Source organism: Pongo pygmaeus, chromosome 19, assembly GCF_028885625.2.
Source record: "Pongo pygmaeus isolate AG05252 chromosome 19, NHGRI_mPonPyg2-v2.0_pri, whole genome shotgun sequence".
Lineage (NCBI taxonomy): Eukaryota > Metazoa > Chordata > Mammalia > Primates > Hominidae > Pongo > Pongo pygmaeus.
Window position 1 is genome coordinate 76,394,150 of NC_072392.2, and position 16,306 is coordinate 76,410,455.

Consider the following 16,306-nt stretch of genomic DNA (forward strand, 5'->3'; position numbering starts at 1 on the left):
TTTGGAGGAGAGACACAGGACGAGTACCGGGGGCAGCCCCGTGATCCACAACTGCTGCAAGAGGGGCTGTTTGTTCGACTCACTAGTCTTCTGCGGCTCTATGCGGTACTAAAGAGCAGAAGACAGAAGATACAAAAACCACAAAAATTAGCCGGGCGTGGTGCTGCGCGTCAATAATCCCAGCTACTCGGGAGGCTGAGACAGGAGAATCCCTTGAACCCGGGAGGCGGAAGTCTCAGCGAGCCGAGATCACGCCATTGCAGTCCAACCTGAGCGTCCGAGCGAGACTCTATCTCAGAAACTAAAGACAGAATGAAAGAGCCCGGCGCGGTGGCTTACGCCTGGAATCCCAGCGCTTTGGGAGGCCGAGGCCGGCGGATCGCCTGAGGTCAGGAGCTCGAGACCAGCCTGGCCGACATGGGGAAACCCCCCTAAAAATACAAAAATTAGCTGGGCGTGGTGGCCTACGCCTGTCATCCCAGCTACCCAGGAGGCTGAGGCAGGAGAATCGCTGGAACCCGGGAGGTAGAGGCTGCAGTGAGCCGAGATCGCGCCGCTGCACTCCAGCCTGGGGTGACAGAGCAAGAGTTTGTCTCTAAGAAAAAAAAAAAAAAAAAAGAAAGAAAAGAAAAAAGCCTGGGTGGTGAGCGGTGGCTCAAGCCTGTAATCGCAACACTTTCGGAGGCGGCAGCTGGGCAGATCACCAGAGGTCGGGAGCTGGAGACCAGCCTGACCAACATGGAGAAACCCCGTCTGTACTAAAAATACAAACTTAGCCGGGCGTGGTGGCACATGCCTGTAGTCCCAGCTGCTCGGGAGGCTGAGGCAGGAGAATCGCCTGAACCCGGGAGGCGGAGGTTGCAGAGAGCCTAGATCGCGCCATTGGACTCCAGGCTGGGTAACAAGAGGGGAACCTCTGTCTGGGAAAAAAAAAAAAAAAAAAAAAAAAATTGTGAGAATTGTACTCACACCGCCGTCAAAATCTCATGTGTATTTCACACTTAGAGCACAGCGCCGTTAGAACTGACCGCATTTCCAGGGCTCCCTAGATACCTGTGGCTAGCGGCTGCCATACTACCCCGTGCTGGGCTGTAGAATGGGGATGACAAGACAGGGCGGCGGAGATTGGGATGGCGTGAAATGAGGGAAACACTCGCCCGCAGGAAAAAAATTAAATAGCCAGGGGGCACCGAAAGACTCAGTAGTCCACATGAATATCTTGATTATCTCGTAGCTGAGATAATGTAGGGTCCAGCTCTACGGGGTCCGTGGGTTTTCTCTTCGTGTGCGTGCGGAGGCGAGAGACGGTAGAGCTAAAGCCAGAAGACAAAGAGATAGGAAGAAAGACAGCTGGGCCCGGGGGAACCACTGCCACCAAAGCGGGGAGACAGGTAGTGGCCCCGAACGCCTGGAGGCGCTGCTATTTATTGTATTCAAGGCAAGGGGGCAGGGTAAGGAGTGCCAGTCATCTCAAATGATGGATAGGTCACGCGAGTCACGTGTCCACTGGACAGGGGGCGTTTCCCTTTGTGGTAGCCGAGGTGGAGAGGGAGGACAGCAAACGTCAGCGTTTCTTCTATGCACTTATCAGAAAGACCAAAGACTTTGGCGCTTTTACTAATTCTGCCACTGCTATCTTCTCAGAACTGAAAAGGAGGAGCCAGGTGTACAGGCGGAACATGAAAGTGAACCAGGAGGGTGACCACTGAAGCACAGCATCGCAGGGAGACGTTGAAGCCTCCGGCTGACGGCGGGCAGGCCTGGCTAACGTCAGGCCTCCCACAAGAGCTGGTGGAGCAGAGTGTTCTCTATCTCCCCTGGAGAGAGGGACATTCCCTTTCCCGGTCCGCTAAGTAACCCGGGTGCCTTCCCAGGCACTGGCGCCACCGCTAGACCAAGGTCTGCTAAGTAACCAGGGCCTTCCCGGGCACTGGCATTACCGCTAGGCCAAGGAGCCCTCAAGCGGCCCTTCTCCCGGCGTGAATGAGGGCTCACACTCTTGTCTTCTGGTCACCTCTCACTGTGGCCCTTCAGCTCCTAACTCTGTGTGGCCTGGTTTTCCCTAGGTAATCATAATAGAACAGAGATTACTCTGGTAATAGAACAAAGAGTAACGCTACAAACTAATGATTAATAGTAGTCAGATATAATCATATCTGTATCCCATCTCTCGTAAAACTTTTCTTATTCTAATTATTTTCTTTATTATAGTGGAACAGCTTGTGCCTTCAGGCTCTTGCCTCGGCACCTGGGTGGCTTGCCGCCCACAAGATAAGATATATTGCGTTGAACTATAATTTATGTTGATTGCTGAATGGTTTAGGGCGGGGGGAGGGGGGGGCCGCCTGATATTCTGCCCTGGAGGGGTGGCCTCACCCTAACCCTGGCCGTGGCTAATAATAAGGCCCACCTCTTAGGGCCGTGGAGTGAAATAAGTTTCGGAGGTAATGCGCGTAAAGCCCTCAGCCCTCCGCTGAAGTTGCGTTAAGGAAGGAGGAAGGGAGAGGTAAATGCTGAGCCCGCAGGCGGCAGTCTGTGCCTCGGAGAGAAACTTTATCCCAACCTTGCTGGGGGCCTTGACGCCCATCTTGCCCCAAGAGCACCCCGGCAGTCACCCCTGCCCTCTGGGGTCCTGCCACCCCGAGCCCGACCTTCCCCCTTTTCCCCCGCGCCGCGCCGGGCCAGTAGCCTCCTAACTGCGTCTTCTCTGTTGCGGTCTGTCGTGCTCATCACGTTTGCGTCGTTTCTTCGCTCCACAAACGTTTACTGAGCGCCTTCCACACGCCAGGCGCCAGACTCGCGCGGGGAAACAGGGATAAGCACTGAGGAGGGGGTCCCAGCCCTCCGTGATGGGATTTCAGAGCGGGAGATAAAGGGTTGCCCAGAAGGGTGGTGAGTGGAATAGCTGATATAAACAACGGCGGGGTGGGGTGGGGTGCGATGAAATACGCAGGAGGGCTGCTAGTCTTACATATGGGGCGGGTGCCGAGGGCCCTTGAGTAAGGGAGGCTTCCTGGACGGGTGACACCCAAGCGGAGTCCTGACGACCTGCGTCAGAAGTAGCCAGGCGAGGAGGAGGTGAAAGGAGAAAGGAATCCACGTCCCGAGCAGAGAGGCAGCTGTCCCTACACGGCACAGGACACGGTCCGTGCACAGAAGCCACAGGAGACGCAGGCACAGGGGCTGGGGAGAATCCTTGCCGGGCCCTCGCCGCCTCCCTCTGCCGGGTGTCTGGTGCCAGCCTCCTGCCTGGCGGAGGAACTCCAGCCCCTGCTCCCGGAAGCCCCTCCAGGCCTTCGGCTTCCCTGACTCGGCATGGGCCCCTCGTCCCCTCGGGTACGGGGCCGGTCTCCCCGCCCGCGGGCGACGAAGTAAAGGCCCAGCGCAGCCCGCGCTCCTGCCCTGGGGCCTCGTCTTTCTCCAGGAAAGCGTGGACCGCTCTCCGCCGACAGGTCTCTTCCACAGACCCCTCTCGCCCTCGCCCCCCAGTCTCTTCCGGTTCTGTCTTTTCGCTGGCTGGATACAAACAAGGAAGTCGCCCCCAGCGGAGCCCCGGCTCCCCCACGCAGAGGCGGCCCCGGGGGGCGGAGTCAACCGCGGAGGCCACGCCCTCTGTGGAAGGGCGGGGCATGCAAATTCGAAATGAAAGCCCGGGAACGCCGGAACAAGCACGGGTGTAAGATTTCCCTTTTCAAAGGCGGAGAATAAGAAATCAGCCCGAGTGTGTAAGGGCGTCAATAGCGCTGTGGACGAGACAGAGGGAATGGGGCAAGGAGCGAGGCTGGGGCTCTCACCGCGACTTGAATGTGGATGAGAGTGGGACGGTGACGGCGGGCGCGAGGGCGACCGCATCGCTTCTCGGCCTTTTGGCTAAGATCAAGTGTAGTATCTGTTCTTATCAGTTTAATATCTGATACGTCCTCTATCCGAGGACAATATATTAAATGGATTTTTGGAGCAGGGAGATGGAATAGGAGCTTGCTCCGTCCACTCCACGCATCGACCTGGTATTGCAGTACCTCCAGGAACGGTGCACTTCCCTCCGGGGATACATACGTGTGTTTCCTAAAAGTAGAGGAAGAAAGAGACAGAGTACCTGCGGGGCGGCTTGCACGCCCAGTACCCGTGACACGCCGGCTTGACTTAGCTGCTCCTCTTGAAGTACCATGAGGTTTCTGATCTGCGGGCGGTAGACGGTAGGCTTTGCGGCATACTTCCGTTTCCACTGTGACTACTGCGCTTTGGGAAGGCCACGACCTACTCCTTTGGAGGTCCTTAGATCTCAGCTTGGCAGTCGAGTGGGTGGCGACCTTTTAAAGGAATGGGATCCACCCGGAATTGAACTTCTTTCTCCTCTCTCTCTCTCTCTCCCCTCTGTCTCTCTCTCCTCTGTCTCTCTCCCCTCTCTCTCTGTCTCTCTCTCTCTCTCTCTCTCTCTCTCTCTCTCTCTGTCTCTCTCTCTCTCCCCCCCCGCCTCTCCCCCGCTCTCTCTTTTGGTTTCCCCCACCCCCTCCCAAGTTCTGGGGTACATGTGCAGGACGTGCAGGTTTGGAACATAGGTACACGTGTGCCACGGTGCTTTGCTGCACCTAGGTTGGAAGCCCCGCATGCGTTGGCTAATTGTCCTAATGCTCTCTCTCCCCTTGCCCCCCACGCCCCGTCAGGGCCCGGCGTGTGATGTTCCCCTCCCTGTGTCCATGTGTTCTCACTGTTCAGCTCCCACTTAGGAGTGAGAACATGCGGTGTTTGGTTTTCGCTTCCTGTGTCAGTTTGCTGAGATTGAGGCCTTCCAGCTTCATCCACCTTCCTGCAGAGGACATGAACTCATCCTTTTTTATGGCTGCGTAGTAATTCCATGGTGTATACGTGCCACATTTTCTTTATCCAGCCTGTCACTGATGGGCATTCGAGTTGGTTCCAAGTCTTTGCTATTGTAAATAGTGCTGCAGTAATCATACGTGTCCATGGGTCTTCCTAGCAGGAACTTCTTCCTCTTCAGCCCGCTGAGTAGCTGGCGCTTTAAGGCAGGTGCCAACGCACCGGCAACAGGCTTCCTTTTTTGCCCAGGAAAAACTGAGGTGCAGGTAGTATAAGCCATTTATCACGGAACGCACAGGAGCAGAACTCCAAGAAGTCCAAGCATCGTGGCTCCACCCTTCATGCCTGATGCACCGTTAGGCTCCGTTCTAGGTGTGTGTATCCTTTACGGGATCAGCCACCGGCAGTTGCCTTGCAACCACGATGACAAATCTCTGCCGGCTCTTTTGGGTCTCATCCCTGTATGTATACGTTGCATCCCAGCATAAAGATCGGAATGTTCCTTTCGCTGACCCAGTCTCTCACCCTCTCCAAACTCCAGAAATCTTGTCTGTCCTCCGAAGAACTCCCCCTGCTTCTTTCTCTAAAGGCTGTCTTCAGGCCGGGCACAGTGGGAGGTTCGCTTGAGCCCAGAAGGCCGCAGTGAGGTGAGATCACGCCATTGCACTGCAGCCCCGGCGGCAGAGCCGGAGCCCCGTCTCGAAACAAACAAACAAACATACAAACAAAGACAAAGAAAGAAAGAGCCCAGGCAACCTAGTGAAAACCTGTTCGGGCTGGGGCGTATGTGTACCCCAGCTATTCCAGAGGCTGAGGCAGGAGGATGGGTGGAGGTTGGGAGGTGGATGCTGCAGTGAGCAGTGATTGCACCACTGCACTCCAGCCTGGGTGACAGAGCCAGACCCCGTCCCAAATAAATAAACATAAAAATAAAGGAACCAGTTTGTAGAAAGCGGGAGAGGGTCCCAGTGAACTTCAAGCCTTCAAGCAACAGCTGTGGCTGGACAGGTCGGACCAGCAGGCTGGGGCAGTCGCCATCCTGGCAGGGATCATTGACCCTGATCTGTCGTCGGGAGGAGGAAGAGCTGATCTTACGCAGGGAGGGCAGGTGGACTATGTGTGGACTCTGGTGATCTGTTTGGGTGCCAGGTGTTACTCCCAGGGCCACCTGTAACTGTGAATGCGCAGGAACCCTGACTTGAGAAGGGCCTGGCCACGGGGGGCTCAGGCCCCTCAGGAATGAGAGTTTGGTTCCCGGTACCCAGGGAAACCACCAGCATCGGCAGAGGTGATAGCTGAGGAGGAGCGGGGATTTGGAGGAGAGACACAGGACGAGTACCGGGGGCAGCCCCGTGATCCACAACTGCTGCAAGAGGGGCTGTTTGTTCGACTCACTAGTCTTCTGCGGCTCTATGCGGTACTAAAGAGCAGAAGACAGAAGATACAAAAACCACAAAAATTAGCCGGGCGTGGTGCTGCGCGTCAATAATCCCAGCTACTCGGGAGGCTGAGACAGGAGAATCCCTTGAACCCGGGAGGCGGAAGTCTCAGCGAGCCGAGATCACGCCATTGCAGTCCAACCTGAGCGTCCGAGCGAGACTCTATCTCAGAAACTAAAGACAGAATGAAAGAGCCCGGCGCGGTGGCTTACGCCTGGAATCCCAGCGCTTTGGGAGGCCGAGGCCGGCGGATCGCCTGAGGTCAGGAGCTCGAGACCAGCCTGGCCGACATGGGGAAACCCCCCTAAAAATACAAAAATTAGCTGGGCGTGGTGGCCTACGCCTGTCATCCCAGCTACCCAGGAGGCTGAGGCAGGAGAATCGCTGGAACCCGGGAGGTAGAGGCTGCAGTGAGCCGAGATCGCGCCGCTGCACTCCAGCCTGGGGTGACAGAGCAAGAGTTTGTCTCTAAGAAAAAAAAAAAAAAAAAAGAAAGAAAAGAAAAAAGCCTGGGTGGTGAGCGGTGGCTCAAGCCTGTAATCGCAACACTTTCGGAGGCGGCAGCTGGGCAGATCACCAGAGGTCGGGAGCTGGAGACCAGCCTGACCAACATGGAGAAACCCCGTCTGTACTAAAAATACAAACTTAGCCGGGCGTGGTGGCACATGCCTGTAGTCCCAGCTGCTCGGGAGGCTGAGGCAGGAGAATCGCCTGAACCCGGGAGGCGGAGGTTGCAGAGAGCCTAGATCGCGCCATTGGACTCCAGGCTGGGTAACAAGAGGGGAACCTCTGTCTGGGAAAAAAAAAAAAAAAAAAAAAAAAATTGTGAGAATTGTACTCACACCGCCGTCAAAATCTCATGTGTATTTCACACTTAGAGCACAGCGCCGTTAGAACTGACCGCATTTCCAGGGCTCCCTAGATACCTGTGGCTAGCGGCTGCCATACTACCCCGTGCTGGGCTGTAGAATGGGGATGACAAGACAGGGCGGCGGAGATTGGGATGGCGTGAAATGAGGGAAACACTCGCCCGCAGGAAAAAAATTAAATAGCCAGGGGGCACCGAAAGACTCAGTAGTCCACATGAATATCTTGATTATCTCGTAGCTGAGATAATGTAGGGTCCAGCTCTACGGGGTCCGTGGGTTTTCTCTTCGTGTGCGTGCGGAGGCGAGAGACGGTAGAGCTAAAGCCAGAAGACAAAGAGATAGGAAGAAAGACAGCTGGGCCCGGGGGAACCACTGCCACCAAAGCGGGGAGACAGGTAGTGGCCCCGAACGCCTGGAGGCGCTGCTATTTATTGTATTCAAGGCAAGGGGGCAGGGTAAGGAGTGCCAGTCATCTCAAATGATGGATAGGTCACGCGAGTCACGTGTCCACTGGACAGGGGGCGTTTCCCTTTGTGGTAGCCGAGGTGGAGAGGGAGGACAGCAAACGTCAGCGTTTCTTCTATGCACTTATCAGAAAGACCAAAGACTTTGGCGCTTTTACTAATTCTGCCACTGCTATCTTCTCAGAACTGAAAAGGAGGAGCCAGGTGTACAGGCGGAACATGAAAGTGAACCAGGAGGGTGACCACTGAAGCACAGCATCGCAGGGAGACGTTGAAGCCTCCGGCTGACGGCGGGCAGGCCTGGCTAACGTCAGGCCTCCCACAAGAGCTGGTGGAGCAGAGTGTTCTCTATCTCCCCTGGAGAGAGGGACATTCCCTTTCCCGGTCCGCTAAGTAACCCGGGTGCCTTCCCAGGCACTGGCGCCACCGCTAGACCAAGGTCTGCTAAGTAACCAGGGCCTTCCCGGGCACTGGCATTACCGCTAGGCCAAGGAGCCCTCAAGCGGCCCTTCTCCCGGCGTGAATGAGGGCTCACACTCTTGTCTTCTGGTCACCTCTCACTGTGGCCCTTCAGCTCCTAACTCTGTGTGGCCTGGTTTTCCCTAGGTAATCATAATAGAACAGAGATTACTCTGGTAATAGAACAAAGAGTAACGCTACAAACTAATGATTAATAGTAGTCAGATATAATCATATCTGTATCCCATCTCTCGTAAAACTTTTCTTATTCTAATTATTTTCTTTATTATAGTGGAACAGCTTGTGCCTTCAGGCTCTTGCCTCGGCACCTGGGTGGCTTGCCGCCCACAAGATAAGATATATTGCGTTGAACTATAATTTATGTTGATTGCTGAATGGTTTAGGGCGGGGGGAGGGGGGGGCCGCCTGATATTCTGCCCTGGAGGGGTGGCCTCACCCTAACCCTGGCCGTGGCTAATAATAAGGCCCACCTCTTAGGGCCGTGGAGTGAAATAAGTTTCGGAGGTAATGCGCGTAAAGCCCTCAGCCCTCCGCTGAAGTTGCGTTAAGGAAGGAGGAAGGGAGAGGTAAATGCTGAGCCCGCAGGCGGCAGTCTGTGCCTCGGAGAGAAACTTTATCCCAACCTTGCTGGGGGCCTTGACGCCCATCTTGCCCCAAGAGCACCCCGGCAGTCACCCCTGCCCTCTGGGGTCCTGCCACCCCGAGCCCGACCTTCCCCCTTTTCCCCCGCGCCGCGCCGGGCCAGTAGCCTCCTAACTGCGTCTTCTCTGTTGCGGTCTGTCGTGCTCATCACGTTTGCGTCGTTTCTTCGCTCCACAAACGTTTACTGAGCGCCTTCCACACGCCAGGCGCCAGACTCGCGCGGGGAAACAGGGATAAGCACTGAGGAGGGGGTCCCAGCCCTCCGTGATGGGATTTCAGAGCGGGAGATAAAGGGTTGCCCAGAAGGGTGGTGAGTGGAATAGCTGATATAAACAACGGCGGGGTGGGGTGGGGTGCGATGAAATACGCAGGAGGGCTGCTAGTCTTACATATGGGGCGGGTGCCGAGGGCCCTTGAGTAAGGGAGGCTTCCTGGACGGGTGACACCCAAGCGGAGTCCTGACGACCTGCGTCAGAAGTAGCCAGGCGAGGAGGAGGTGAAAGGAGAAAGGAATCCACGTCCCGAGCAGAGAGGCAGCTGTCCCTACACGGCACAGGACACGGTCCGTGCACAGAAGCCACAGGAGACGCAGGCACAGGGGCTGGGGAGAATCCTTGCCGGGCCCTCGCCGCCTCCCTCTGCCGGGTGTCTGGTGCCAGCCTCCTGCCTGGCGGAGGAACTCCAGCCCCTGCTCCCGGAAGCCCCTCCAGGCCTTCGGCTTCCCTGACTCGGCATGGGCCCCTCGTCCCCTCGGGTACGGGGCCGGTCTCCCCGCCCGCGGGCGACGAAGTAAAGGCCCAGCGCAGCCCGCGCTCCTGCCCTGGGGCCTCGTCTTTCTCCAGGAAAGCGTGGACCGCTCTCCGCCGACAGGTCTCTTCCACAGACCCCTCTCGCCCTCGCCCCCCAGTCTCTTCCGGTTCTGTCTTTTCGCTGGCTGGATACAAACAAGGAAGTCGCCCCCAGCGGAGCCCCGGCTCCCCCACGCAGAGGCGGCCCCGGGGGGCGGAGTCAACCGCGGAGGCCACGCCCTCTGTGGAAGGGCGGGGCATGCAAATTCGAAATGAAAGCCCGGGAACGCCGGAACAAGCACGGGTGTAAGATTTCCCTTTTCAAAGGCGGAGAATAAGAAATCAGCCCGAGTGTGTAAGGGCGTCAATAGCGCTGTGGACGAGACAGAGGGAATGGGGCAAGGAGCGAGGCTGGGGCTCTCACCGCGACTTGAATGTGGATGAGAGTGGGACGGTGACGGCGGGCGCGAGGGCGACCGCATCGCTTCTCGGCCTTTTGGCTAAGATCAAGTGTAGTATCTGTTCTTATCAGTTTAATATCTGATACGTCCTCTATCCGAGGACAATATATTAAATGGATTTTTGGAGCAGGGAGATGGAATAGGAGCTTGCTCCGTCCACTCCACGCATCGACCTGGTATTGCAGTACCTCCAGGAACGGTGCACTTCCCTCCGGGGATACATACGTGTGTTTCCTAAAAGTAGAGGAAGAAAGAGACAGAGTACCTGCGGGGCGGCTTGCACGCCCAGTACCCGTGACACGCCGGCTTGACTTAGCTGCTCCTCTTGAAGTACCATGAGGTTTCTGATCTGCGGGCGGTAGACGGTAGGCTTTGCGGCATACTTCCGTTTCCACTGTGACTACTGCGCTTTGGGAAGGCCACGACCTACTCCTTTGGAGGTCCTTAGATCTCAGCTTGGCAGTCGAGTGGGTGGCGACCTTTTAAAGGAATGGGATCCACCCGGAATTGAACTTCTTTCTCCTCTCTCTCTCTCTCTCCCCTCTGTCTCTCTCTCCTCTGTCTCTCTCCCCTCTCTCTCTGTCTCTCTCTCTCTCTCTCTCTCTCTCTCTCTCTCTCTCTCTGTCTCTCTCTCTCTCCCCCCCCGCCTCTCCCCCGCTCTCTCTTTTGGTTTCCCCCACCCCCTCCCAAGTTCTGGGGTACATGTGCAGGACGTGCAGGTTTGGAACATAGGTACACGTGTGCCACGGTGCTTTGCTGCACCTAGGTTGGAAGCCCCGCATGCGTTGGCTAATTGTCCTAATGCTCTCTCTCCCCTTGCCCCCCACGCCCCGTCAGGGCCCGGCGTGTGATGTTCCCCTCCCTGTGTCCATGTGTTCTCACTGTTCAGCTCCCACTTAGGAGTGAGAACATGCGGTGTTTGGTTTTCGCTTCCTGTGTCAGTTTGCTGAGATTGAGGCCTTCCAGCTTCATCCACCTTCCTGCAGAGGACATGAACTCATCCTTTTTTATGGCTGCGTAGTAATTCCATGGTGTATACGTGCCACATTTTCTTTATCCAGCCTGTCACTGATGGGCATTCGAGTTGGTTCCAAGTCTTTGCTATTGTAAATAGTGCTGCAGTAATCATACGTGTCCATGGGTCTTCCTAGCAGGAACTTCTTCCTCTTCAGCCCGCTGAGTAGCTGGCGCTTTAAGGCAGGTGCCAACGCACCGGCAACAGGCTTCCTTTTTTGCCCAGGAAAAACTGAGGTGCAGGTAGTATAAGCCATTTATCACGGAACGCACAGGAGCAGAACTCCAAGAAGTCCAAGCATCGTGGCTCCACCCTTCATGCCTGATGCACCGTTAGGCTCCGTTCTAGGTGTGTGTATCCTTTACGGGATCAGCCACCGGCAGTTGCCTTGCAACCACGATGACAAATCTCTGCCGGCTCTTTTGGGTCTCATCCCTGTATGTATACGTTGCATCCCAGCATAAAGATCGGAATGTTCCTTTCGCTGACCCAGTCTCTCACCCTCTCCAAACTCCAGAAATCTTGTCTGTCCTCCGAAGAACTCCCCCTGCTTCTTTCTCTAAAGGCTGTCTTCAGGCCGGGCACAGTGGGAGGTTCGCTTGAGCCCAGAAGGCCGCAGTGAGGTGAGATCACGCCATTGCACTGCAGCCCCGGCGGCAGAGCCGGAGCCCCGTCTCGAAACAAACAAACAAACATACAAACAAAGACAAAGAAAGAAAGAGCCCAGGCAACCTAGTGAAAACCTGTTCGGGCTGGGGCGTATGTGTACCCCAGCTATTCCAGAGGCTGAGGCAGGAGGATGGGTGGAGGTTGGGAGGTGGATGCTGCAGTGAGCAGTGATTGCACCACTGCACTCCAGCCTGGGTGACAGAGCCAGACCCCGTCCCAAATAAATAAACATAAAAATAAAGGAACCAGTTTGTAGAAAGCGGGAGAGGGTCCCAGTGAACTTCAAGCCTTCAAGCAACAGCTGTGGCTGGACAGGTCGGACCAGCAGGCTGGGGCAGTCGCCATCCTGGCAGGGATCATTGACCCTGATCTGTCGTCGGGAGGAGGAAGAGCTGATCTTACGCAGGGAGGGCAGGTGGACTATGTGTGGACTCTGGTGATCTGTTTGGGTGCCAGGTGTTACTCCCAGGGCCACCTGTAACTGTGAATGCGCAGGAACCCTGACTTGAGAAGGGCCTGGCCACGGGGGGCTCAGGCCCCTCAGGAATGAGAGTTTGGTTCCCGGTACCCAGGGAAACCACCAGCATCGGCAGAGGTGATAGCTGAGGAGGAGCGGGGATTTGGAGGAGAGACACAGGACGAGTACCGGGGGCAGCCCCGTGATCCACAACTGCTGCAAGAGGGGCTGTTTGTTCGACTCACTAGTCTTCTGCGGCTCTATGCGGTACTAAAGAGCAGAAGACAGAAGATACAAAAACCACAAAAATTAGCCGGGCGTGGTGCTGCGCGTCAATAATCCCAGCTACTCGGGAGGCTGAGACAGGAGAATCCCTTGAACCCGGGAGGCGGAAGTCTCAGCGAGCCGAGATCACGCCATTGCAGTCCAACCTGAGCGTCCGAGCGAGACTCTATCTCAGAAACTAAAGACAGAATGAAAGAGCCCGGCGCGGTGGCTTACGCCTGGAATCCCAGCGCTTTGGGAGGCCGAGGCCGGCGGATCGCCTGAGGTCAGGAGCTCGAGACCAGCCTGGCCGACATGGGGAAACCCCCCTAAAAATACAAAAATTAGCTGGGCGTGGTGGCCTACGCCTGTCATCCCAGCTACCCAGGAGGCTGAGGCAGGAGAATCGCTGGAACCCGGGAGGTAGAGGCTGCAGTGAGCCGAGATCGCGCCGCTGCACTCCAGCCTGGGGTGACAGAGCAAGAGTTTGTCTCTAAGAAAAAAAAAAAAAAAAAAGAAAGAAAAGAAAAAAGCCTGGGTGGTGAGCGGTGGCTCAAGCCTGTAATCGCAACACTTTCGGAGGCGGCAGCTGGGCAGATCACCAGAGGTCGGGAGCTGGAGACCAGCCTGACCAACATGGAGAAACCCCGTCTGTACTAAAAATACAAACTTAGCCGGGCGTGGTGGCACATGCCTGTAGTCCCAGCTGCTCGGGAGGCTGAGGCAGGAGAATCGCCTGAACCCGGGAGGCGGAGGTTGCAGAGAGCCTAGATCGCGCCATTGGACTCCAGGCTGGGTAACAAGAGGGGAACCTCTGTCTGGGAAAAAAAAAAAAAAAAAAAAAAAAAATTGTGAGAATTGTACTCACACCGCCGTCAAAATCTCATGTGTATTTCACACTTAGAGCACAGCGCCGTTAGAACTGACCGCATTTCCAGGGCTCCCTAGATACCTGTGGCTAGCGGCTGCCATACTACCCCGTGCTGGGCTGTAGAATGGGGATGACAAGACAGGGCGGCGGAGATTGGGATGGCGTGAAATGAGGGAAACACTCGCCCGCAGGAAAAAAATTAAATAGCCAGGGGGCACCGAAAGACTCAGTAGTCCACATGAATATCTTGATTATCTCGTAGCTGAGATAATGTAGGGTCCAGCTCTACGGGGTCCGTGGGTTTTCTCTTCGTGTGCGTGCGGAGGCGAGAGACGGTAGAGCTAAAGCCAGAAGACAAAGAGATAGGAAGAAAGACAGCTGGGCCCGGGGGAACCACTGCCACCAAAGCGGGGAGACAGGTAGTGGCCCCGAACGCCTGGAGGCGCTGCTATTTATTGTATTCAAGGCAAGGGGGCAGGGTAAGGAGTGCCAGTCATCTCAAATGATGGATAGGTCACGCGAGTCACGTGTCCACTGGACAGGGGGCGTTTCCCTTTGTGGTAGCCGAGGTGGAGAGGGAGGACAGCAAACGTCAGCGTTTCTTCTATGCACTTATCAGAAAGACCAAAGACTTTGGCGCTTTTACTAATTCTGCCACTGCTATCTTCTCAGAACTGAAAAGGAGGAGCCAGGTGTACAGGCGGAACATGAAAGTGAACCAGGAGGGTGACCACTGAAGCACAGCATCGCAGGGAGACGTTGAAGCCTCCGGCTGACGGCGGGCAGGCCTGGCTAACGTCAGGCCTCCCACAAGAGCTGGTGGAGCAGAGTGTTCTCTATCTCCCCTGGAGAGAGGGACATTCCCTTTCCCGGTCCGCTAAGTAACCCGGGTGCCTTCCCAGGCACTGGCGCCACCGCTAGACCAAGGTCTGCTAAGTAACCAGGGCCTTCCCGGGCACTGGCATTACCGCTAGGCCAAGGAGCCCTCAAGCGGCCCTTCTCCCGGCGTGAATGAGGGCTCACACTCTTGTCTTCTGGTCACCTCTCACTGTGGCCCTTCAGCTCCTAACTCTGTGTGGCCTGGTTTTCCCTAGGTAATCATAATAGAACAGAGATTACTCTGGTAATAGAACAAAGAGTAACGCTACAAACTAATGATTAATAGTAGTCAGATATAATCATATCTGTATCCCATCTCTCGTAAAACTTTTCTTATTCTAATTATTTTCTTTATTATAGTGGAACAGCTTGTGCCTTCAGGCTCTTGCCTCGGCACCTGGGTGGCTTGCCGCCCACAAGATAAGATATATTGCGTTGAACTATAATTTATGTTGATTGCTGAATGGTTTAGGGCGGGGGGAGGGGGGGGCCGCCTGATATTCTGCCCTGGAGGGGTGGCCTCACCCTAACCCTGGCCGTGGCTAATAATAAGGCCCACCTCTTAGGGCCGTGGAGTGAAATAAGTTTCGGAGGTAATGCGCGTAAAGCCCTCAGCCCTCCGCTGAAGTTGCGTTAAGGAAGGAGGAAGGGAGAGGTAAATGCTGAGCCCGCAGGCGGCAGTCTGTGCCTCGGAGAGAAACTTTATCCCAACCTTGCTGGGGGCCTTGACGCCCATCTTGCCCCAAGAGCACCCCGGCAGTCACCCCTGCCCTCTGGGGTCCTGCCACCCCGAGCCCGACCTTCCCCCTTTTCCCCCGCGCCGCGCCGGGCCAGTAGCCTCCTAACTGCGTCTTCTCTGTTGCGGTCTGTCGTGCTCATCACGTTTGCGTCGTTTCTTCGCTCCACAAACGTTTACTGAGCGCCTTCCACACGCCAGGCGCCAGACTCGCGCGGGGAAACAGGGATAAGCACTGAGGAGGGGGTCCCAGCCCTCCGTGATGGGATTTCAGAGCGGGAGATAAAGGGTTGCCCAGAAGGGTGGTGAGTGGAATAGCTGATATAAACAACGGCGGGGTGGGGTGGGGTGCGATGAAATACGCAGGAGGGCTGCTAGTCTTACATATGGGGCGGGTGCCGAGGGCCCTTGAGTAAGGGAGGCTTCCTGGACGGGTGACACCCAAGCGGAGTCCTGACGACCTGCGTCAGAAGTAGCCAGGCGAGGAGGAGGTGAAAGGAGAAAGGAATCCACGTCCCGAGCAGAGAGGCAGCTGTCCCTACACGGCACAGGACACGGTCCGTGCACAGAAGCCACAGGAGACGCAGGCACAGGGGCTGGGGAGAATCCTTGCCGGGCCCTCGCCGCCTCCCTCTGCCGGGTGTCTGGTGCCAGCCTCCTGCCTGGCGGAGGAACTCCAGCCCCTGCTCCCGGAAGCCCCTCCAGGCCTTCGGCTTCCCTGACTCGGCATGGGCCCCTCGTCCCCTCGGGTACGGGGCCGGTCTCCCCGCCCGCGGGCGACGAAGTAAAGGCCCAGCGCAGCCCGCGCTCCTGCCCTGGGGCCTCGTCTTTCTCCAGGAAAGCGTGGACCGCTCTCCGCCGACAGGTCTCTTCCACAGACCCCTCTCGCCCTCGCCCCCCAGTCTCTTCCGGTTCTGTCTTTTCGCTGGCTGGATACAAACAAGGAAGTCGCCCCCAGCGGAGCCCCGGCTCCCCCACGCAGAGGCGGCCCCGGGGGGCGGAGTCAACCGCGGAGGCCACGCCCTCTGTGGAAGGGCGGGGCATGCAAATTCGAAATGAAAGCCCGGGAACGCCGGAACAAGCACGGGTGTAAGATTTCCCTTTTCAAAGGCGGAGAATAAGAAATCAGCCCGAGTGTGTAAGGGCGTCAATAGCGCTGTGGACGAGACAGAGGGAATGGGGCAAGGAGCGAGGCTGGGGCTCTCACCGCGACTTGAATGTGGATGAGAGTGGGACGGTGACGGCGGGCGCGAGGGCGACCGCATCGCTTCTCGGCCTTTTGGCTAAGATCAAGTGTAGTATCTGTTCTTATCAGTTTAATATCTGATACGTCCTCTATCCGAGGACAATATATTAAATGGATTTTTGGAGCAGGGAGATGGAATAGGAGCTTGCTCCGTCCACTCCACGCATCGACCTGGTATTGCAGTACCTCCAGGAACGGTGCACTTCCC

At 56.4% G+C, this 16,306-nt stretch overlaps 3 non-coding genes across 3 annotated transcripts; all 3 read left to right on the forward strand.

The window, feature by feature from the left end:
- The first annotated feature begins 3,850 nt into the window (after nucleotides 1-3,850).
- On the forward strand, nucleotides 3,851-4,041 carry LOC129018564 (U2 spliceosomal RNA). Its single transcript, XR_008495375.2, has one exon. It is a non-coding gene; the product is annotated as a U2 spliceosomal RNA (small nuclear RNA).
- A 5,939-nt stretch (nucleotides 4,042-9,980) lies between these two features.
- Nucleotides 9,981-10,171, forward strand: LOC129018555 (U2 spliceosomal RNA). Its single transcript, XR_008495366.2, has one exon. It is a non-coding gene; the product is annotated as a U2 spliceosomal RNA (small nuclear RNA).
- A 5,944-nt stretch (nucleotides 10,172-16,115) lies between these two features.
- LOC129018556 (U2 spliceosomal RNA) lies at nucleotides 16,116-16,306 on the forward strand. Its single transcript, XR_008495367.2, has one exon. It is a non-coding gene; the product is annotated as a U2 spliceosomal RNA (small nuclear RNA).